This window comes from Dipodomys merriami, unplaced genomic scaffold (assembly GCF_024711535.1).
Source record: "Dipodomys merriami isolate MVZ:Mamm:240054 unplaced genomic scaffold, mDipMer1.0.p SCAF_10, whole genome shotgun sequence".
Classification (NCBI taxonomy): Eukaryota; Metazoa; Chordata; class Mammalia; order Rodentia; family Heteromyidae; genus Dipodomys; species Dipodomys merriami.
This window is the reverse complement of record NW_027202271.1, coordinates 30,883,947-30,908,525: the sequence shown is the minus strand read 5'-3', so window position 1 is coordinate 30,908,525 and position 24,579 is coordinate 30,883,947.

Below are 24,579 nucleotides of genomic sequence, written 5' to 3'. Positions count from 1 at the left end.
TACATACAAATTATATAATTAATCATACATATAAGTATATTGATCATAGAAAGTGTTAAATAATATGTAAAACACAGTGTAGGATAACAACATCAGGTTGTGAAAGAGTGAGGGGTGTGAATTTAGAGTGTCATGGTTATAATGATCCTCATTATCAATATGATTCCTTAGGGAAGACTTAAAGAAAGTTGAGGAATAATCCATGTGAACCAAAAAGAGGTACATTCTAGGTGGGAAGCCAGAATGCCAAGACCTTAAAGAGAACATGCTGCTCATTGAAGGGACTGAAGTTCATCATATACACAGATGCACATACACATGTGCACACACAACACACACACACACACACACACACACACACACCATGTAGACATCATAATAAAATCCAACAAACACTGTTTGGAAAATCAGAAAGGAGAGACTACGACATGATAAAAAAAAAATGGAGAGGTGAAATTGCTCATAAAACATCACAATGAAGCCCCTCATTTTATTAATGTATGCTAATTTAAAAATGTTATAAGCTCCTTGTGTTAAACTCAAAAAAGGAAGAGAGAGAAAAAAACTAGAGAGGACAGAGAAAGACACACCAGTGTTGTCGCCAATCAGATGGCTGTGGTCCTGTTCTGCTCAGAAAGAAATTGCATATATAGAAGTAGTAGCTCTCACTAGTATTCCAAGACTTGGGCCTTTGAGTGCCAGAAGCTTATGAGCTGGCCTGACAGGCTTATAGGCTCCATTTTAAGAACTAGGGAGGGGCTTATGGCTCTTGAGGGTAAAGACTTATGGATCAAGGTGGAGGTTAATGGCCTATTGCTCTGGGATTTGATTGCCAGTGGCCTGCCTGGAATTTAGCAGTCTGTGTAATCCTGGGCTGGATAGTGGCAGGATTAACCACTGCAAGCTATTGTTATACAGTTTCCTAACCTTAGGGGTCAGGATCTATGGCTCCTAATTTAAGCTAGTGTCAGGGATCTTTATACCCTGTGTTACAGCTCTTGAGTTTTATACAAAGAAGTAAAGAGAGACAGAGAGACAGAGAGACAGAGAGAGAGAGACAGAGAGACAGAGAGAGACAGAGAGAGAGAGAGAAAGAGAGAGGGAGAGGGAGGGAGAGAGGGAGGGAGGGAGAGACAGAGACAGAGACAGAGACAGAGAGAATGAATGTGAAGGAAAATGCTCAAGAAAAAATGTAGCCCAATTATGTAGGACCACGAAGTTTATATCATTTTGACATGCTTTGAACAAGTATCTAAATTGAAACAGAGGTACAAATCATTTGATGTTCATCCATCACTAAATTTAACCTGCTTTTTGTCTTTCATGCTACATGGCCATGTTGCTTTACCAGTAGTTTGCGTCCCTAGGGACAGCTTTTCATCGTCTTTATGATTTCTTCTCCTGTGGTTAGGAAAACAAATGACACTCTGTTGTAGGAAAAGTTCTGAAGATTTCAAGGTCCATGAACGTGACAGATCAGGGAAGGAGTACCACTGAGAATGCATCTTTTCTTATTGCCGCCACTGCAAACATCTGTCCTTTCATTCCTTGACTCCATATGCAACTATTTCAAAAATCTCAATGAATATGACAAGCTAAACTGCATTCATCCTAGTGGTAAATAAAGCAATGAACACGGAAGTGTATACTTATGGAAGGATAATAGTGAATTGGATTCTATGCATTTGATTAAGCTTACTAATGAGTAAATATTCTGCTATTTTGCAGAATATTGGCATTACTCTTGCCATCTTCAAAACCCATCTCATTCAGAAATCATTTAAATAGGGGTTTGAAGACCAGAACCAATGGGATATATTCTAGAACCTCCTCCAGTCAGAAACCAAGAAGATATTTTACCCTGCCCTGTGGAACTCTTTGCCCTACTGTTTTTCTATTACTGGACCTGCTGTGTAAAAATCTTTTCCATCTGACCTCTTCTCCCTGAGCAGGTACAATTATAATAGATGCTATGTACTTTAAAAAAAAATCAATGCTATCTCTAATTACTATTGTCTTTAAATGTTTCTTCTAATACATTTTTATTGACATTTTATTGCAGCCTGAGGTTAAAGTCTAAACCCAACCTCTCCCAAAGCTCCATCTGTACTTGGTAACCCCTTTACTCTGTCACTTGCCCAACTGCAAATAATAAAGATTACAGGGACAGCTGGATAATTTTTAGTGGAAGAAGAGCTAAACTTTGATCAATGAAATATCTACAAAAGAAAAAAAATTTATCAGCGTGTTCATTGAGGAAATAGAAGAGAAGTCATATTAAAATTAATTCAACATTTTTATTATAAGAAGGCATCATTTTATCCTTAGTCATGAAAACTAGAAAACCTTTTCTCTCTGTTTTTTCATTCTTCTCAGTTGCTGAGTGTATACCATACATGTGGATTACTGGTTCTTGAAATGCAGGGAGCTTGAAAGAAGCAGAGCAAGTAACTGGGGCTTAGATCAGATGGACAGGTACTGAAGGAACATTATATTTAAGGGCAAGAAACTCTTTGATCTGTTGGCTTGTCTCAGCTTGTACCCTTTCCCAAACTGCCCACTCCATTTTTCCCCTTTTAGGCTATTCAAACTTGTCATTGCTAGGACAAACACAGCAGAGAATGAGTTTGAATGAAGAAATCATAATATTCTGAGTTTGCAAACTAGTCACTTCCTCTAGACTTTAATTCCTGAATATAGAAATTAAATTTTTGCTTAATTAAATTTAAAATTTTTTACTTGAAAGTTGGTTTTTGATTAACCTTAAAATTGTCTCTAAATGATTGTTTTTTTCCTTATATAGGGATTCTAAGTATTAAAAAAAATGAAAGTATAAGAGTAAACTATTTGGGAAGGGACTAGTGGGTAGAGAAAGATAGATAACAAAGAGTACTGGCTGTGGGTAAATATGTTCAAATACATTATATTCATACATGAAAATGTCATAATGAATCCATTACTTTATGGAATTAGGATACACTAACAAAGAGTGAATTGAAAGATACATTAAAAAATTTGGTGAACTTTATTTTCAATTCTCCTAGGTTCAAATGCTCACTTGTATGTGTGTGTGTTTGTGTGAAAGAGGCAGAGACAGAGAGAAACACAGAGAGAGAGAGAGATTAACATTCTACCACATGAGCCACTTCCTCCATGTCCAGGGATTTTCTGATTAATTGGAAATAAAGAGTCTTGGACCGTTTTTTTGCCCAGCCTGGCTTTGAAACTTGATCATCAGATTGCAGTCTCCTGAGTAGCTAGGATTATAAGCATGGGCGGATTCTGATTATCCCTTTACATCTCTTCATTCCTATTGAGTTTAGAGTGCTCCTCCTGAACTATCCAGTCTTAATGGGTGCTTTCACTGTGACTCACCAGTAAATTCTGTATTTATTGAGTACTAATAAAAATTTTATTTTTAAACAAAATACTTGGGCTAGGGTAGAAGAGTTACTCAGATGTAAAACAGTGCCTTTGTCCTTTCTTGTCTCAAAAAGTTTTTTTGTGTGTGTTGTTGTTTTGCTCTAATTGGGAAGGTAACTTAGGTAGAATTTGCTAACTGTACATACTGAACTGATTAAAAATGTGACCAAAATCTAGAGAGGGAAGGACAGCTCATTTGACTTGCATGATCCAGAAGTTCTTCATAAAGAAGTTTGGAACTATAATTAAACATTCAAATATGTGGAGAGATCCAACAGGAAATGAGATTTGTAAAAGTGTTGGGAGTGACTTCCTAGGTCCAATGTCCATTTCTCTGTGTTTTCACTTTACATTGGTAAATCCACTTAATTATTGTAGACAACTTTCATCTATTGAATTAGTGTAGATTTCTATTGATTGGTCAAAGGTCCCAGGATATTACTTTTCTTTTCTCTCCTTTTTTTTTTTCTTTCTTTTTTTTTGCCGGTCTTGGGGCTTGAACTCTGGGCCTGGGCACTCTCCTTCAGCTCTTCAGCTCAAAGCAAGTCCACTACTTGAGCCACAGAGCCACTTCCTGTTTTTTTTTTTTCCGGTTTATTGGAAATAAGAGTCTCTCGGACTGCTCGGGCTGGTTTTACTGCAATCCTCAGATCTCAGCCTCCTGAGTAGCTAGGATTACAGGTGTGAGCCACCATGAAATTAATTTTCTTTCATGCATGTTGACAAGCACTAAGCTTTTATCTTAATGGATGTAGTTGGTGATAATGAAACTGTAGTTTAATAATGCTTCCTCATATAACAATTGAAGTATGTTTCTACCTTTAAAACACTCTCTTTTTTTGCTATAGAACATTTACAAAAAGAAAAATAACTATAATCTCACTAGTCAGAAATGAACAACAAAAATAAATTATAAGATCTTGGAAGGTTGGCCCTGTACAATTGCAATCAGAGTTTGTATTTCAGAGTTCCACAGATTGCCGGTTACAGACAATGAAAGTGAGAATCAGCCTCTGGAAGAGATAGGAGCCATAACTCACAACCTAATAGGGCCATATTGTGTCATCTTTTCAAAACTAATTTTTCATTTATTAATATTTTAAAAGATGTATTTTTATATTCAATAATTTCAAATTTATTTTAAATAGATAAAGAGTATTTCCTCTTTGAATGCACTACAATTTAAAATAAAGTCCCTACTCTCTTTTTCCTACTTTATAAATTAAAATGAATAAGTGGTAAACATCCATATATATATATATATATACACACACATACATTTATATATAGATGTATTTATATACCATATTGTAATTTTCTTCATTTTAAAATTCTTAGGTAAGATATGATGGCAAAGGTAGTCTAAATATTAAATTTATTTTATGTATGTCTTATACTATCATAGATGATTTAGCCACAGTTTTCATTTTATAAACATGAAATCATACAGTGTTCATTGTTAGTGAGTTTTCTCCATATTCTGTTAAGTAATTGAACATTTTTTCATTCTACTAGCAATAGAACTCCACTACCAATAGAATTCCATCACAGAACTAAAGCACAGCTTACTATTTTTACCAGTGAAAAATGTTTGGATAGTTTCCAATTCAAACTATTACAATGTGTAGTGTTAAACATTAGAGTACCTATATTTTTGCATCCATTAAGGTAGAAAACCATTAAGTTACACACTATGTACATATTTATTTTAAAGAAACTGCTACAACTGTTTATATTTACTTTCCCATCAGCAATCTGAAGATATGGCTTGTTCAACATCATTGCAGTGCTGTGTTGTCTGCCTTTTCTGTTTTATCCATACTGGTGAAAAAATACTATATTTCACTACAATGGAAAAAATATTGTATTTCATTACAGTTTTAAATCATATTGTTTTACCACATGTGTGTATGGCAGTAATGGGGCTTGAACTCATGGTCTCACACTCTTCCTTAGCTTTTTTGTTCAAGAATAACTCTCTAGCACCTAAGCCACGCCTTCTCTTCTGGTGTTTTAGCTGGCTAATTGGGGATCAGAGTCTCTTGGACTTGTCTGCCTGTGCTGGCTTGAAACTATGATCTTCCTATTTCAGCCTCTTGAATATCTAGGATTACAGACCTGAGCCCCAGCACTAAGCTAAAATCAGATTTTTTTTCTAGCTGCTAAAGTAAGCTCATTTTCACATTTATGGTTATCAATCATTTGGACACTTGCTTTTGTGAAATATTCAAATCTGTTGTCCATTTGTTTACTGAGTTCTCTGTCTTTTTTTTCTTATTGATGGATAGGAAGTGATGCTCTGAAAGTTTCAGAGGCATGCACAAATATTTAATCCATTGAGCCCTGGAGAAAGGAGACAATCCCTGGAATTCACATAGCATAAAAAAATTGACTGTATGAAGAGAATCAAGATGATTGACTTCAGACTTTAGAGAATATTTCTATTCTGACATAGAGTTTTAAATACAATGCTTTCTTTAAACTCCCTAAAGTCTCATAATACATGAAATAGTGTAAAAATATGTGGATGTTGATCCTGATATTTTATTTATAAGTAACACAGAAAAAAACAAATTGTGTGAATGCTACAGTCTGGCAAACCGGAAATAAAATAATAAGGAAACAATTTTAAATTCTCTAAAGAGGTGAAGGAAAAAAATATTCTAAAATGTTCAAGTTTCAAAATGTATCTCTATTTAGATGGTGATGATACTTACAGGAATATATTGCAGATGTGCTGGCCTGTTTCCAGAACCTGCTTGGAGGTTTTGAATTGAAGAAAGACTGTTACACTATGTGCAAAAATGCCACTTCACTTCAGAGGCTGCCAGTAAATTGGTAACACCAACTTTCTAGTCTCTTTATGATGATTACTTAGAAAAGCATTTCCAGGTGCAAGGATCCACACATTTAAATTGCTTTTATGAAAAAAGTAAATAAAAGAAGAAAGAATCAACATCTAATCTATCACTGGGTTCTTCTAGATATTCTATAGACTAAATTAGTGTGTATTTCTAACATTAGATGTATTTCAGGGTCATAATGTCTCTCTTTTAAAAAAAACGTGATTTTTTTCCTTTAAAATTTTTTTGGGGGGCTGGGAAGGTGGCTCAGTGGTAGAGCGCTTGCCTTGCGTGCTCAAGCCCTGGGTCCGATTCCTCAGCACCACATAAGCAAAAAGAAAAAAAGCTGAAAGTGGCGCTGTGGCTCAAGTGGTAGAGTGCTAGCCTTGAGCTGAAGAGCTGAGGGACAGCACCCAGGCCCAGAGTTCAGGCCCCACGACTGGACCCCCCCAAATTTTTTTTTTTTTTTACCAACCCTGCATTAGATTCTGTGGCCACAAAGAATTGAAAGGTTAAGTGGGATGAAATTGTACCAAGCCCAGTTGGGCATTCTTTCAAAATATCTTTACAGATTGTACAACTTTCATCAATTTGGCACTGGACAAAAATATTGTTGAAAGTTCTGTCAATTACTCCTTCCAAAAGAATATCATCTTCGAATACTGAAGACCAGTGTCTGAGGGAAAACATTATGCAGACTTTGAAACATTTTAGAAAGCATGTTCGGTGGAAATGAGACTAAAGAGTGCTTGTGTCTGGGCTCAATCTTGGTGAATCTGGCTCTACTCCAGTTTCTTTTTCTTTCTTGTGTAGAAGAGCAGTTTTTACAGATGGATGAGAAGTCCAAAAAGGAAAAAAAAGATATTTTAACTTGATAATAAGAGGCAAATAGAAGGACATAAAAATGACTAATGAGGGACCAAAGGTTTTTCTTCTCAGTCAAGAATTTCCTGACAGAACTGTACAGGTTTCACCCATATCATCAATACCTTATTAAGTTTATTTCTCTAAAGTCTTACTTATGTTTACATAGGAAGCTTTATAAACATACCCTCAAGCACAAAACTCAAGTCACCATCAATACTACAGAAAGTGGGAGTCGCTCATCAGGAAATATTAGTTGGTTTGACTAGAACAGCTGTTCTTTATGGATTTCATCAAATCATGTGCCTGCACTGGCAAACATTGCTTTTCTTTCTCCCATAGACTTTTGACCTATGATGATCATTAATTTAAGATCAAGGCATATGACCCAGCGTCATTGTTCTGGGATTTATTATAGAAAGAAAATAAATCAAGAAATGAGGAGAAAGGTCAAAATTAACCAAAGAGATCAGTGAACACTGTTTGTGGTTTCACTTGGCTAAAACAACTAAAAGCGATATGAGTAAGTTAATTGTATGTTTTATGTACTTTTGTCAGATCAGAAGCAGCATCATTGTTACGTTCTATAAACAAAGACCCTCCCTTGCTTCTTCTGAGTGCTTTATAAAAGAAATGTTTTCCTGATATATTTTTCATAGCTTTTATAAAGTGATATTTTAAGTTATCTGATTGGTATTCAGGAGTAGCTTATGGAAACCATGTAAGTACTTCTAATTGTACACCATGCTTATCTAAGGCATAAATTCAAAATACTGAACTATCTATGCTTGATCAAGGCCTTCTTCCGCAGGTCAAAAAAGAAAAGAAGGAATTGGAAATTATGAGGGAATTGTTTACTTGAAAGTTACGTTTTGAATCACGTCCCTCATCTGCTATGTTGACAGCTTGAAGATTTATTTGGATGATTTTTAAAGTAGGGTTAGGCATGGAATATCATAGACATGAGCTTTAAGTTCATCACACAATTACAGAAGCTAGAGTCAACTGTAATTCTCAAAAAATACTGACCTCACATATCTTTCTGCTTAGTAGATTTCAGACAATATTGCTTCTGAAGCATAGAGGTATTCTCCCAGTATTACTGTGTTTAAAATTGAACATCTGACACTTGTCACTATCTGGCTAGAAATACCTAGTTAGAGTCATTTCATCTTTGTGATTAATTCCAAACTCCTTAGCTTGACCTTCAAGATACTTCATAAGCTACATTTCTATTTTTATTTCTTATTATTTATTTTCTTTAAAAAATATGTCACTTAGATCTGATTTATCAAGCTAAAACTGGGCATTTATTAAAAATGAGACCCATCTCGCTAAATAAATCTAATATTCATTAAATTATGAAAATCTCTGTGTCAGGTAGGGTGGACTAGTGTTCCAAACACTCTTGAGTTTTATCTTTGAATTTTCACTCAGAATGTGCACTCCTGCCAAATCTTTCTAAATTGACTTACTAGTTCAGGTTCAATTCAGATCCAGCCTTCTCCATGAAAAATCTCTGGGTGGTTTCCTTTGAGCTTTATTTTGTTTTAACCTGTAAAAGAGAGCAATAATAAAAGCAAAATAGAAAAAAAAATAAAAAGAAATCTTTCACTATAAATAAAGCCTGGGTTGCTGAGCACAGAGATGTCAATTCCCTGTCTGATGTGGGGTTGGTATCAAGGCTTGAATGATTTCAAACACATCCCTACTGTGTTGTCCAGAAACATGTGTGCTAAGTTAGTAAGTAAATGATGCTCCTTCCATACATTGTATTCCAGCCAGAATGTCTTAGATGTTCAAGGTTAAAGAGAATGAGTGAAATCCTCAATTTTTCAAGATAGGAGCCAAATGAAGATTTTTGCATAATATTTTCCACAAAGCTAAGGTATTAAAAATACTAGTCTTTCAGAATTTTAAGGAACGTGTTTCCTTGATTATATTTTTAAGATCTCAGCACTGCCTAAGTTTAGATATTTATGAGTTAATGTAGATCTTGAATTTATGTAGACGTATGCCACATCTGGTCTATGGTAGAGATGGTTAGGTAAAAATCAGGCCCCCCCAGATGTAAACACGTCTGTTTAGACTATCTAAACCAGACGGAAGCTTAGGAAAGGTTTAAAATAAAACATCTTCCCAAATGGGTCTATAATGATCCAGATCTCTTAACAGAAAGCAACTAGTGGTAATCAACAAGCATGCACATACTTAGCTGCTCAGAAGCTGAGGATGCTTAGACTAGTTAGCAGTAGGTTTGTTCCAGCCGTGGAAAAATCCTTCATCTCATGTAAGGACATTTTATTTTCCTTCCCATGACTTTTGTGTTAATGAATATTTGGTCTGTACTGTTGTTTCTGCATCAGTCCTTAGCTCACTCCCTTCTCAGACAAGAAAGACATTTCTGAAGAGCTTTCAAATTTCTTTCAACTGGTTTTTCAGCCCCACTTTCTCATTGCTTTTAACCTGAAAATACAAATAGGAAACAAATACACTCCTGATGAGGTAATTTACAAGTTAAAAAAAAACTCCATACAGTAAATATTCACAGAGGACAGAAAAGAGAGGAAATCAAGTGTTTACTTATTAACAAATTCAGTTTTAAAAACATGAGAAAAGGCTTCCTGAAACAGGCACATGTGGAAGGCACCTGCGTTCAATCTCTTGTGTTCCAAGCGTCATCTACATGGTCACTGAGAGTTAGAAAATATTTTTTAATATATGTTTTATTGTAAAGATACTGTACAAAGGGGTTACATTGTTACCTCCTCCTTTGTTTTTACCCTGCCATCCCTTCCCTCCCCTCCTCCCCTCAAGTCCCCACCCCCCCAAGTTGTAAAGTTCGTTTTCAACGTAGTGTCTTGTACATCTCATTGTTACAATGGGTCAACCTCTATTCTTATTTCAGCATTTTGTTATTTCCCTTCCCCTCCCCAAATTAGAAAAATACATATACAAGATGCAGGACACTAGAATCAAATAGAGTGAAAACAGGAGTTATACCGTGGGGGAAGAACATACCAAAGAAACAAAAAAAAATCACATATTACATTATAAATACGTTAAAAACAATAGCAAGAAAGAAAAAACCACTTGTGTCCCTATCTTGGGGTTCATTTTGCTTAACATTATCTTATATGGACATATGTACATAACTTTTGACCTTTTCTGCTTGTCCTAGACATATACTAGTTATTGCAAAGAAAGGAAACCATGGGACCTATGTTTCTTTGGACCTGGCTTACTTCACTAGAAAATATTCTTAGCAGAGGAACTTTGCATTCACCTTGCTCGAGGCAACAAACTTTTTCAAACTTTGACAGGTCAAAGGACTCCAAAGACCATTCATGCTCAGAGGCATGACCAGATTCCAAGGGCTTTTCTGAGGTGAAAAGGAGAGAGTCAAGGAAATTGACAAGATTTAATTAAATATGGATGAGTTATTATGTGAGCAGATGAATGCCTTGGGTATGTATAATCAATTCATTCACAACAATTATGATCTCAAGCTTCTGAAACCAGCATATTTGAATTCACTTAATAAAACAGAGAATTATCTGGGCCTCCCATTTTCCTATTATGAAATGGAGAGGGAGATATCTAGGAGGCAGGTTGCCTTATTCACAACTGTAATAATCTCTGTCTAGGAGAGTTCACGTAGGATAGGGACTATTATTTGATAGTTGACTATTTTTATACAAGAGGTGGAAGAAGGGACTGATGAAAATACAGAATTTATTAAATGTTTGAAAGTCATTCGCATAAAAGAGTAGTCTTCCTAAATTAATCACCTAAAAGAGAATTCTTCCTAAAGAAACATAGGTCCCATGGTTTCCTTTATTTGCAATAACTAGTATATGTCTAGGACAAGCAGAAAAGGTCAAAAGCTATTGATCCCTTCTTAGAAAAATAAAGAGTACCCCTGTCACCACATCACATACTCTTTTTTGTTGTTTGACTTCTCTCTCCATTTTTTTTTTTGGCAACTGAGTAAGGATATGACTACGGTGCACAGATGAAATGCTTCGAGGTTCCCTCAGGAGAGATTTGTACTAAAGACTGATAACAATTTTCAGTATTTCAGCAATTTATCACATTTTCTCCCAGGTTAGGAGCAAGATTATGATTTCTTTTAATGGGCACAAGAGAAAAGAAATTGCTTTTACTTAGAGTTTATGCATATAGAAATAAAAGTCTTGCCATCACATGAAGTTGCTGAAGCCAAGTGAGAAGCAACCTGTCTGCATTAGATTCTGTTTTCCCTTACTACCCTTCCCCAAGTAGTGGAAATGGAGGATGGGTTGAAGGTGGAGGATACCATTGCACAGAGCATGTTTCTCTTACTTTGGAAGGCATCCTGATGAGACTATCTCTTGAATTGTATTAATCCAGAAAAAAATATCTGAAAGAATTCTGGCATCTGGCATAGGGAAAAAAACCCCACAATCCTAAACTGATGTTGTTAATAATGACCCCCTTGTCTTTGCTGAGTATTTTAAATTAACGGATTCTAATACTTATAGGACAGATTTTAGAAACTTTTCCAAAAATATTTTTCTTTGTTTTTAGCCTCCAGTGCAGGTCAGGGAGACTGAAACTTTTGATTTAAACAGAGATCTTATTTAACACTACTCCATGTCCTTTTAAGACAAAATAATATATAGGTACTATTTATTTTAGATCAAGTTGATGAAATAGTTGATTTATACTTAAGCTATGAGGAACTGTTACTTGTTTATAATACTATTTGGTTTTCTAATACTGATAACTTGTATTTCCTTCATCATGTTAGATGATAAATCACAGAGTGGCCTCTAGATTAAAAATTCCTGCTTTCAATCACTGGCCTACCCTCAACTGCTTTCAAAAACTGGAAAAAATTTATCTTCTCTAAGCTTCCACTGCTCATCTCTAAAGCAAATATAAAACAGTAGCTATTTCATAAGGCTATTGTTGGGATCAAATCAGATAATCCATAGAAGCCTTAGCAATAGTGACTGGCATATGAAGAGTATGTAATCAAGGGCAAGTGCTTGCTGACACAGCTCTCCCATATCTAGTATTTCATTTGATTACATCCAGCTATATAAATGAGGATGAACAGGGTATTCTCTATTGTCATATGAAAGAAATAGCTGAGAAAGGAGTATGCTCCCGCAACTCCATGTGCCTTGCCTACTAAGTGTCAGAACCCATATCTTCTAGTAAAGTATCCCCAAGATCTTCTGGCATTTTAGCATGGAAAATTACAGTCTCTTTGCACCTTGTAGACTTTGGCATATAACAATATTTCCAAAATATTTTGTAGCTCTTTGGTTACTATGTTCTCTTCCCGAGACCCTGAGGAGCTATGTGCTACTTTCAACAGTTAGGAAACCATTGATAAGCACCAAGTGGAACACCTTCAGATCAAGGCCAGTGGTAGTCAGATAAGTTCATATCTTGGACCAAGGCCTTGATAGTGATCTATGCTTTGTGACATATTTCTGGAGTACATGCTCATGCTCATGGTACTGTTATCCCTACAATATATTATTTATCGAGTTCCATCTCCATGGGGGGAGCTGTACAGAACATACCCTAGACAGGGCTTTCCTTCAAGGAAATGAAAATCAAATTCAGATGGCCAAGATTCATGAGATAACAATGAAATCAACTCGTGAGTGCAAACATGGATTAAAATGAGATCAGCTTTGCATGGGCTCAGTTGGAGGAAAGGTTTGACAAGAGAGGATGGGGAGAAAGTTGTTTGGCACTAAAGGAACTGGATAGTTCCAAGGATAAGGTGAGTTATGAAGGTTCACAACAAAAGGTAGAGGAGAAAGTGCCAGGATCGCATCAGTCAACAGAAAGAGCCTGGTGGAGAGGATCCTGTCCAGACTCATGAATCTGTGGCTCTATCCTAGTGTTGGGTGCTGTTTGTCCTGGGACAGACTGAAAGAACATAGCCTGCCTTGTTAGGGGAAGTGGCTCCATACAACAGCCTTGTCCAGGCTAGGAGAGGAAAGTGATATCACATCTGTACTGGTTTTTAATCTCTGTTTGGTTTTGTTTGTTCAAGTTAATGAAAATGATGTGCTATTGTTAGTAGTGATGCCAGAAAAAGTTTCACCAGAGACTTCAAAAATGTTTTTGGGACTGTGCCCATTTCATGTGGTTTCACTTTCCTCTGTCTCCTCTCCTCCCAGCCCTTTCACTCTCCCTTCTCTTAAAGCTTTGCTCTAGTACTGATGGATTAATATCATGTGATGGAAAGATATTTGGAGAGCACTCGGCTAAGCAGGAAAGCCATCCGCCTAAAGATAAGTGATTGGAAAAAGATATAAGGGTGGGATGGAATTTGTATCATTTATAGGAGAACTATCCAATAGGAGCACATAATTAATTGCTCCTCACATTCATAGCCAAGGATCTGAATTATGATGACTATACCTCCACCTGGGAACAATTAATAGTAATTTATAAACTCCTTAAGAAAAAGGAACTATGTCTTCACCTTCCTCAGCCAGTCCTCTGGGTACCATAGAATCTGTTTTTGTCCATCCAATTTTTCAAATTTATTAAGTACAAAGCACTAAGCTAAGGCACCAGAAAAGATACACACACAAGCAAACATACACACACACACACACACACACACACACACACACACACACACACACACACACACACACACACACACACACACACACACAAACCTACACACACCACACAAAGCCATGCTTTTTACCCTGATATTATTTAAAATTTTGGGAAGAGAATAAAGCAAAAAGATTGTCATCTGTTCTCAGAAAGATAACATCAAGGAGGTTTAGAGATTTACTAGTGTCATTCAGGATTCTCAGGATCAACTGACAGAATTTCAGTTCCAACAGATTTAAAATCTTAATGGGATTTTATTGGTTCATTCAACTATAAAGTAAAAGGTGTTACAAAAAGAAAATGGTAAGGCACTCAAAAGATCTAACACTAATTCTAACCCTAAGCTCATATCCTCATCTAAAACCTAACATCAAACCTAATTTAAACCTAAACCTAAACCTAACCCTTTCTTACCCAAAACCTAACCCCAAACATAACATAAACCCAAACCTATTACAGTAACATAAACCATGATGAGTCCTAACCCTAGTTCCAATGCTAACTTTAACCATAACCTAATTCTAAACCAAACTTAACCCATGCAGAAACCAAACCCCAAACCAATCCTAATCTTAATCTTAACACAAACTCTAACACCAAATTCTAACCTTAACCCTAATCCCTGACCAGTAATTACCACCTTTGTAACCCATTACCACCTTTGTAATCCATACACTAAACCTAACCCCAAACTTAACACTAACCCCAAATCTAATGTCTAATTCTAAACCTAACTCTAACCCCTGACCAACACTAACCTTATACCTAATGCTAACCCAATCTTAATCCTATTTTGAACTCTAAACCTAATCTTAACCATAATCCTAACATCTAGTTCTAACCTTTAATCCTAAACCCTGATCAATACTAACCTATTTCTAATGCTAATCGTAACTCTGTTCCTGATTCTAAACCTAAACTTAACCCTTATCTTACCCTAAACATAACCCAAAACCTAATTTAACATAACCTTAATCCTAATTATGATGGCCAATTCTAACACTAACTTAAACCCCTGATAAACCCTAACCTTGTTCCAAATGCTAACCCTAACACTAAATCTAAACTACACCTGAAACTAAACCTCACATCTATGCTAACCCTAAGCCTAATTCATACTTTAAGGCCTAATTCTAACTGTAACTCTGTAACTGTAACTAAACCTCTTCATAATTCTAACCCTAGCCCAAAGCCTGACCCTAATTCTAAACCTAATCCTAATTCATACACTAAATCTAACCTCAAACCTAATGTCCTCTATATCTCTAATGCCTATTCTAAACCTAGGCCTAACTCTTGATGAACCCCAAGCCTATTCCTAATTCTAACCCTGACCCTAATTATAATACTATCCATTAACTTAACCCTAATCTACATCTGTTTAACCCCAAACATAAACTAACCCTTTCCCAAGCACTAGAGCTAAAATATTATTTATCCTAACATTAAGCATAATTAGGATTCAGGTTTCATGTTGGATAGGATTATCATTAGGGTTAGAATTAGAATTGGCATAGTGTAAGGATTACCATTAGGAACATTGTTATGCTTGATCAGTGTTAGAATTTGACATTGTAGTTAGGATTAGTGTTAAAGTTAGATTTGATTGGAGGCTAGGTTTAGGTTGTAGATTAGATTTAGATCTAGGTTTAGGGTTAAATTGAGGCTTACAGTTAGGTTAGCATTAAAAGTTGGAGTTGAGGTTAAAATTAGATGTTAGGTTTGGGGTTGGTTTAAGTTAGGTTTAGGCTGAGGATTGGGGTTAGGGTTACATTTATGGCTATAATTAGGGTTAGGGTTACCTTTAGGAAAAGGGTTAGGTTGATCAGAGGTTAGGATTCGGTTTAGAATTAGGCATTCGATTTAGGGTTAGAATAGACTTTAGGGATTGGTTTAGTGTATGGATTGCAGTCTTGGTTTAGGGTTATGGTGAGAGTTAGGCTTAGGGAGAACATTACAAAAAGGGTTAGAGTTGATGAACTGTAAGATTTTATCCCTGAAGTCCCTTAGTTCTTTGGCTTGTCTTGATTCCCTCTCCATGCTTTCAGTGTTTCATGAACTCTGTTGGAGCAGAAAATTGGTGATCCCTTGCTGAGTCTCCCTTTCAAGGGTCACTATCATTATGTACTTGGCTGCTTCTCTTTTCATTTTTTTTTTGGCCATGAAGGTAAACCTATAGCCAGTCACCTTATTTTTGGTAAAAACTGATGTTTATGGTTGAATTTTGAGAGTTTTGTTGTATGTTTTGATATAAGTACTTCATCATGCATGTTATTTGCAAACATTTTCTCCCAGACCACAAGCTCTCTTTTCATTAACAATATCTTTGTAGAGGAAAAAGATCCTAATTGTGATATTCCATTTAATGTCATGTCAAGATTTCTCTTCCAACTCTCAGTCAAGGAGGAAGCATTTCTCTTATGCATTTGCTACATGTTAAGTTGTGCTGTTTTGTCTTCTGTTTTGTGAGCATGGAGGACATTTATTTTTTTATTAATGAATTTTGTGCAGTCTAGTGCCAATCAGCCATCCATGCTGGGCTATATTCCATAGGGAGTTTGACATACTTGTAATTATTCTGAGTCTCCACTGGATGTCAATACTGCTCAAGGGAAAACAGCTCAGACATTGCAGAGGCTGCATAAATCCATCCTTGCTAGGCAGGAAAAGCCATGAAGGAGGTTAGGGAAAGTTAAATGTATAAACAGGTATATCTCTCTTTCCACCATGTTACTTATGTCAGACAAAATAGAGGTACACAGTGCTACACGTTCCAGCACTCTATTGAATAATATTATATCTGGCACTATTGAACCCCAACGACAGAAGACTGAATTCTTTTTCCTACCCTAACTTAGCAAAAAAAAAAAAAGCAAGCAAGCAAGCAAGCATGGTTTTGCTAGAAAACTTTGGTGAATTCTTAAATTAGGTTCACTGAGAGGTTCAATCATTACTTCATTTTTTTTGTTCACTTTTCCAACACAGACACATTTCAGCAATGAGCAGGTGAAAAAGAAAATTACCTTGGGCCATTTTGATCAGTGCTATAGGGCATCACTGAATTCAACAAAATATAACAAGGCCCAAAGAGCAAAGTAATCTTATTTATTGAGATAGAATCTCATTAGCATTTCAGGGGGCTCTGAGATAGCTTTATCCTACCAATGTCTACGCTGAGTGGCTGGGATTGTACATATAGTTTATATAGCTTATATATACCATTAGCAGCAGGATATAAAGGCAAGTTTATGTTTAACATGGACTCAGAGTGAATAACTAACAATATTCAAGGTACTGAGTAAACCAATGAATTTTTGAGTGAACCATTAAAATGTTCTAACACTTATATAAACATACTAGAATTCCAATTTAAGAGAAGAGGGCATAATCTGATCAACAGGATTCACTCTTAAAATAAGGTGTTGTTTTCATAAATATTTTGTATATAAGTGTTGATGATAGCATCAAGCAGTTGGTCAAGCTCTTTTTAAGAACTGTGGGTTTTCCTCTTTCTTGTCAGAGTTTAACATCCTTACATAGATTTCTAACAAATTCAATATTGCAATATTGTAGGTGAGCTACCCTTCAAATAGGGTTCATTTATATGTGATGGTGCTTAGATTTGGCCCTTATTTGGCAGGTAGAGTTTAATTGTATTTGGTTATAATATTTCATGTAGTAACCAGATTCTAGTTAAGCATGCCTAATTTTGACCTAGTTCTCACTGTACAATATGTCAGATTTTGACAATTATAGGGGCGATGTCACTGCAGGCTCAAATATATTATCTTTTGTTCCCTGTCTGCTCAGTAATGTATGTAAGGATAGCAAAACATTAATTAATTAATTAATTAATTAAAAAGCAGATTTTTTTACTCATCAAATTTTTTTCATGTCAAATGCGAGACATAGTTAGTCTTCCTACAACTCACAAGCTGGATTTCTGCTATGGACAGCTGGTAAAAAAAAAAAAAAAAAGAGCCAGAAAATCATGAACATGTAAATCATATCCTATTATGGCCCAAAGCTTTACTCCAGACATGATACTGGCTCAAGATTCAAAATATCAAATTGATTTTCCATAAGTTTAGAGCCATGAGTTTAATATCCTTTATTTTAATGCCAAGTTATATCACCAGTATTATTTTTGTGTGTTTTGAAATGAGATTGGATTATGGTCCCATCTATCAAATTTTCTACTAAGTTGTTTTCTGGCTTGTCTTTATTTTTAAAAAAATCTCAAACCTGGATAACTAGTTAGAATCTTTTGGACAACCAATTAGCTACATAAAGGTGTGATACCAATTGTTCTGTAAAAAGGATTGACTATTAGATGCATTGTATTGAAATGCAAACTAAACAAAACCGTCTTAGAATCATGGCTCCAAATTAGTCAGTTTAAATCTGTGTCTCAGAGTACTTTTCCCAATTTCAACTGAAATACCCAATTTTCAATAGAGTAACTCCTATTGTCTATATTTTTCATTGGCTTGATGATGGAGAACTCTTGGATTATTCTGTTAATACTTTGTCATTTTGTAATTAGTAGCTTGTTCTTAGTGAAAAAAGAAACGAGAGACAACTCAAAACATTGAATGAATACAAGAACAGACATATTCTAAAGCAGTCTTTGCTGTACAGTATTCATTTTGCATCAATTTGTTCAGTACTGGCATTTTAAGAGATCATTCACATGCACAAATTTAAGAATAGATTTGGCCATCAAAGTCCTGTAGGTAGAAGGTGGAAATACAAGTATTTCTGCTTTTAGTGTCAACAGTCTTGCTAAACTGTGACGTCTAGACTTTAAAATACATAGAAAAGCCAAGTCTCTGTCCTGTTGGGGTATAGTGGGAGACAAAGGTAAAATAGGTCATCCATGTCTAGTAGATGAATGAACCTGTGGGTAAGGTATTTTCATATGTGGCATTGAGGCTTTTCAAGTGTGGCAGAGTAAGTTTGGGAACAAATTGTGGAAATAAGCGCACAATAAAAGTGCCAACAACAAAATCTACAATATCACCTAAGAAATGAATGCAGGCCCACACTGTATTTTTCCCCAGTATTGGGGTTTGACTTCAGTGCCTTGTGCTTGCTAGTGTTCTACTAATAGAGCCATAACCTAGGCCCTTTCTTTGCTTTAATTGTTTTATAACTAGGCTCTCGCATTTTTATCTAGGACCAGCCTCTGTTGGTGATCTATCTACTGCCTCTTGTGTAGATGACATTATAGACACATACACATCCAGTTTATTTGGTATAGATGGAATCTCACTAACTTTTGCCTATGCTAGCCTCCTGCCCTGAAACAACTCTCCTGATCTGTGCCTCTGGGGTAACTAGGAATATAGTGGTGCCCTTAATGCTTATTTCTGAACTCCAGAAATCACCTCCCTACCAAAATGAAAGTCATTTTCCTAACTCAATTGAAGGTAAATTTTGACCAAACCTGATAGCAACTATTTATATGGTTAATTTATTCTATGTAATATACATATTCACACATTTTGCTGCAGAAGCACTGTCATGTTTGACCTCAATCGTGCTTCAGTTTCTGGCAGGGAAAGAAAATAACATAGTGAGTGAGTTTTCTTTAACTCAAACTGGTGTTTTTATATTACCAAAGAAATGTTATCTGGCTAAATGAAATTACTGCAAAAGTCACATCTGCTATATCCATGTGATGAAGGAAAAATCATTTTTACCTCTGATTTTAAGACTATCTGGCCCAGATAGAAACTTAACAGATTAGGAATGAAGCTAAAATCAGTTAACAAATTAGCTAATTATAGATTAGTGAACCAACAAAACAAAATTAATTCATGAACAGTTCTAGGTATGGAATATGGGAGGTGGAGTAGGGGTATTTAATGCTCTATGAGGTTTATCTATGCAATCACTCTAATTTCTAGAGTAGACTTGAGACTTGGCAACCTAGGAAAGTGGTCTTTGGAACTTGGTGTCTTAAGATGGAAGAAGAAAGGGGTTTGTTGGCTAATACTTATTGTTTCTTCTCCAGATTTGGGAAGGCCTAAAGAAAATATTAACCATGACTTGCTTCTCAGAGCCCTCCCTGCTTCCCACCCCTCCCCACTTCTATATCTCTCTTTCTTCCATCTTGTCGTATTTTTGTCTGTCATTCATCCATCATTCATCCATCTGTTCCTCTGTCTGCCCATCCTTCCACTCTTTCCCTCCATCCGTGTACCAGTCAGGTTTTCTATCTCCTTTATGTTCCATACTAGAAAAGCCTGAGGAGAGACAGGAAAGGAAAGAGATAGCCACCTACCATTCTCTGTCAAAATACCCTGTGGTTAAAATATATAGACTTAAAATTCTAGTTTTATAATTCTAGCTCTATAAAAATAAAGCCATCGCAGAGCAGAGATGACATCTCTTAAAATTCTTATGGAGAACCACTTAAACTAGAGTCCATTTCATTTGGAATTTGGAGAAATGAGATGTAATTTGTAAAGCAATTTTAATTCCTTGTGAGATTTCAGTTGAGGAATACTATTCTATTAAATGAAATTTTCTGTAGAATCCCCTGAGATATCCTGTGTACTGAAATATCTTGTCAGTGAAGGTTCTGAAAGTTTTATAAACATTCTTATGTTGACATAAGAGTAGTTTATTCAGAAAACAAATAATTAAAACTTGAAAATCTCTTTTACCCTTTTTTCCCCAGGCTTTTGAATTGGATTTGCAGTATTAAGGAAATCTTCTTGCCTTTGTGAGCTTATTGTCCACCAGAAGCTACAAGTGAATTTAAAAGCAGTTGCAGAATGGCAGTAGCACAGAATTGGCTTCTTAGGCAGCCTTGCTAGTGGATTCCAGGTTGTCAGCTTCAAACAACCAAAAATAATGAGTTGGAAACCTTGATGCTTTCTGTGCTCTGGTGGAGGCATGTGCAATATAAACCTTGTCCTTTATTATCTCCTGGAGGAATCTTACGTGACTTATTAGCTTCTGTGGCTCCTGGGGGTCTCAGCGATCCTAGCCTAGGGGTTCCCCATAGAAAAGCACACAGACTCTTCACTAGCTGAATGAAGTGGTCTGCAGGGTTCACAGGGGAGGAGGGCCCACTCAGTTCTTAGTGAGGATGCATATAAGCCTAATATTAGATACTATTTTTCTTTAACTTTCAGAAGACATGTAGATAGTTTTAATACACTCTGAAAACTAATGGTAATATGTTGTCTTTTTTTAAGGTGAGGAGGGGGCAGTTATCCGGACTGTTGGCATCTGGGCTGTGAACTGTCTGCTCCAACTTCTGCCCTAAATGAGATCATTAATCCCAGGAAGGTACATCTAAGAGTTCACCTTTGTAACTGGCAATTCATTAGCCTACATTTAAAGACTCTGTGTATGGTTCTGGCTTATTAGAAATCATAGCAAAAATCTATACACTTTTCAATGCCACAGACAGGTGTATATGAGATCTATAGTAGCATTCTGGTGATGGTCACTGTTGGTCATTACAAATCATCTGCACACTGTGTAAGAGGAAAGAAGTGGTCATGCATTAGTGTGGTTTTATGCTCTCTAGCTAGAATTGCTACAGATTCTATCAGTCCCACAACATGTATTATGCTTTCTATGAGGAGGTTGTGAAACAGAATAAAACAGCGATCTCTTCCAGTAGGGACAAAGAAAATAAAATTAAACATGCACAATACAAACTATTCTTTATAGGAAATGAAAAGTATTTGGGTGAAGGTAAACATTCAGAATGCCACACACATTTGTTTTTTCCTTCAAACTAAAGTATTATTTAGGAAGATTTTCTTTTTACTCTTTTTTTTTTCTGGTCATGTGGCCTGAACTCAGGGCCTGGGTGCTGTGCCTCAGCTCTTCAGCTCCAGGCTAGCACTCTATCACTTGAGCCACAGCACCACTTCTGGCTTTTTCTGCTTATGTGGTACTGAGGAATTGAACCCAGGGCCACATGCATGCAAGGCAAGCACTCTACCACTGAGCTACCTTCCCAGCCCCTATTTAGGAGATTTTCTATTGAAATTGGACAAGACCATTTACTTAAGACCTGAACATAGTCATTTCAGTAGACAATGGCCATCAGCCATAGGCTCATCTGAATTTTGTGTCTAGGCTTTGTGAACTGCACTTACTTGACACAAAAAGCACATTTATGTGTGTATGTATACATATTCATACAGATAGATGGTGGATAGATATGCATGTATATGTATCACACATAATACAAAAGACCACTATGTTTGTTCTAACTATAAGAAATTAAAAACATAATTCTACGTATTCCTGCCACACAAATCGTACCATTTAACAGGAAAGATAGAAACATATGCAATATGTTTCTATATATATACAATGTATTAAGTACTATGACAACAGCACTGGTCTATAAGATGTGCTGGTGTAGTATAACTCCTGTGGACTGTATTCCAGTGTTCAGCTAGAATCTATCACTCTATCATTCATTCCCCATGGCCACCACCCTCATCCAAGATATTATGATGTTATCTCTCTTGGACTGTGGCTACAAGCTTCTATCTTCTTCTTGTCTTTCTCTGGTGACACTGTCATCTTGTCTAATTCATAGCAACCAGAGCAATTAACAAAAAATAGTAAAATCCTGTGACTCTGGCCATGGCTAATCTCTCCAGCCTCATCCCTTAGAACTGTAGCTTCTTATCTGGACTTCAGTGGTTTCCATAAGGAGCTGAGTACTTTCTTGCTCAGAATCCTGATGTTCATTTTCTCGGTAAGAAAAGGTCCCTCTGATATAAATGGCACCTCTTTTTAAAATTTATTTTATTGTAAAAGTGATGTTATACAAGAGGGGTTACAGTTACATATGTAAGGTAATGAGCACATTTCTTGTCGAAAATTGTTACCCCTCCCTCATTTTCTCCCACTTTCCCTCCCCCTTGATTCCCACCATGCAATTTGTAGAGTTCATTTCCAACATAGTGTCTTGTGAGTATCGCTGTTGCGTTGGTTCACCCTTTGTCCTTTCTCTCACCATTTTGTTATTCCCCTTCCCATCCCCAAATCAGATAAATGTATATACAAGACACAGGGTACCAAAATAAAAAAACAGTGACAACAGGGGATAAACTGGAGGGGGAAAATGAAAGAAAAAAGAAGTAACTTCACATAATCCATTAACTACTACAACAACAATGAAAAATCCCTCTTGTTTCCATAACTTGGAGTGCATTTTGATTAGCACCATTTTATATGGTCATAAGTACATAGCTATTGAGTTATTGTAATCCTCTGCTAGGACTATCCTAGACATATACTAATTATTACAAATGAGGGAAACCATGGAGCTTATGTTTCCTTGAGTCTGGCTTACTTCAAGTCTTTCCTTTTCCTTTCAAATGGGGTGATGTCATTCTTTCCAATGGAAGCAAAAATTCCACCACATTTTCTTGATACATTCATCTGAGAGGCATCTGAGTTGGTTCCATATCTTAGCTATGATAAATAATGCTGCAATGAACATAGCTGTGCTGATAGCTTTAGTGAGGCCTTTTTTGTGTTCATTTGGATAAATGCCCAAGAGTGGGATTGCTGGATCATAGGGTAGTTCTATGTTAGTCTTTTGAGGAACCTCCATACTACTTTCCAGAGTGGTTAAATCAATTTACATTGCCACCAATAGTGTAGTAGCATTCTCTTTTGGCCACATCCCCACCAGCACCTACTATTACTTGTTTTCTTGATAATGGTAAATGACACCTCTTTAGGAAGATGGTGGTTGTCCTGAATTCTCCATTTTATGTCCCCTCTCTGCTTCGTTAATAATATTTTTGGGTCGGTCATGGGGCTTGAACTCTGGGCCTGCTTGCTGTCCCTGAGCTCTTCAGCTCAAGACAAGTGCTCTACTACTTGAGCCACAGCACCACTTCTGGTTCTCTGGTGGTTTTATTGGAGAAAAGAGTCTCACAGATTTTCCTGCCCAGGCTGGCTTTGAACTGCAGTCCTCAGATCTCAGCCTCCTGAGTAGCTAGGATTATAGGCAGGAGCCACCGGTACCCAGCTATGTTGTTAATATTTTTTTGAACTTTGAGGCTATGACATGAACCAAACTTGTTTCATGGTAACTTTAGAAGGTCACCAGAATTCACTGAATCAAACCAACCTATGTCAAGTAATATTGTAAGAGCTTCTTAATATCTTAGATTATTCAATGACATGGAGAGAGATATCCAGTTACAGGTCTTAGCATTAAAGTCTGCAAGTCATTAGTAAAATATTCCAGCCACTTTGGACCCAAGTAATAATTTTGCTTCACAATTTCCTTGTCCTAGGACTTGGACAGAACCAAGCAAAACCCTTTCTAGCAGAATTTACTTTAGTGATGGGCTACAAATGATTTTCATAATTTTGTAACAAAGTATATGGAACTTTTATAGCCAATGAAGTAATGCTCTTTTTTGGGTCAGTTTATTATTACTATTATTCATAAGTGATCTTGTAAAATTGTCTACCTCTCTCCTCTGCCCATAACTGTTATCCTTTAAAAAATTGTTATCGTAAAGGTGATATACTTAGAAGTGATCGTTATATAGGTCAGGTAATGGGTAAATTTCTTTTTGAACAATGTCCCCTCTTTCTTTATTTTCTCCCAGTTTTCATCTCCCAAACCCTCTCCCCCCAAAATTGTATAGTTCATTTTAGTCCTCTGAGAATACAAGGTAAGTTAGCTTTTCTCTGTAGTTCAGTATAGTTTTGGGTAATCATGTTTTTTTCTTCTCAATGCAGGCAGGAGATAATCAGTTTAATAGGTACGTTACTAGCCCCATGCAACTCCAGC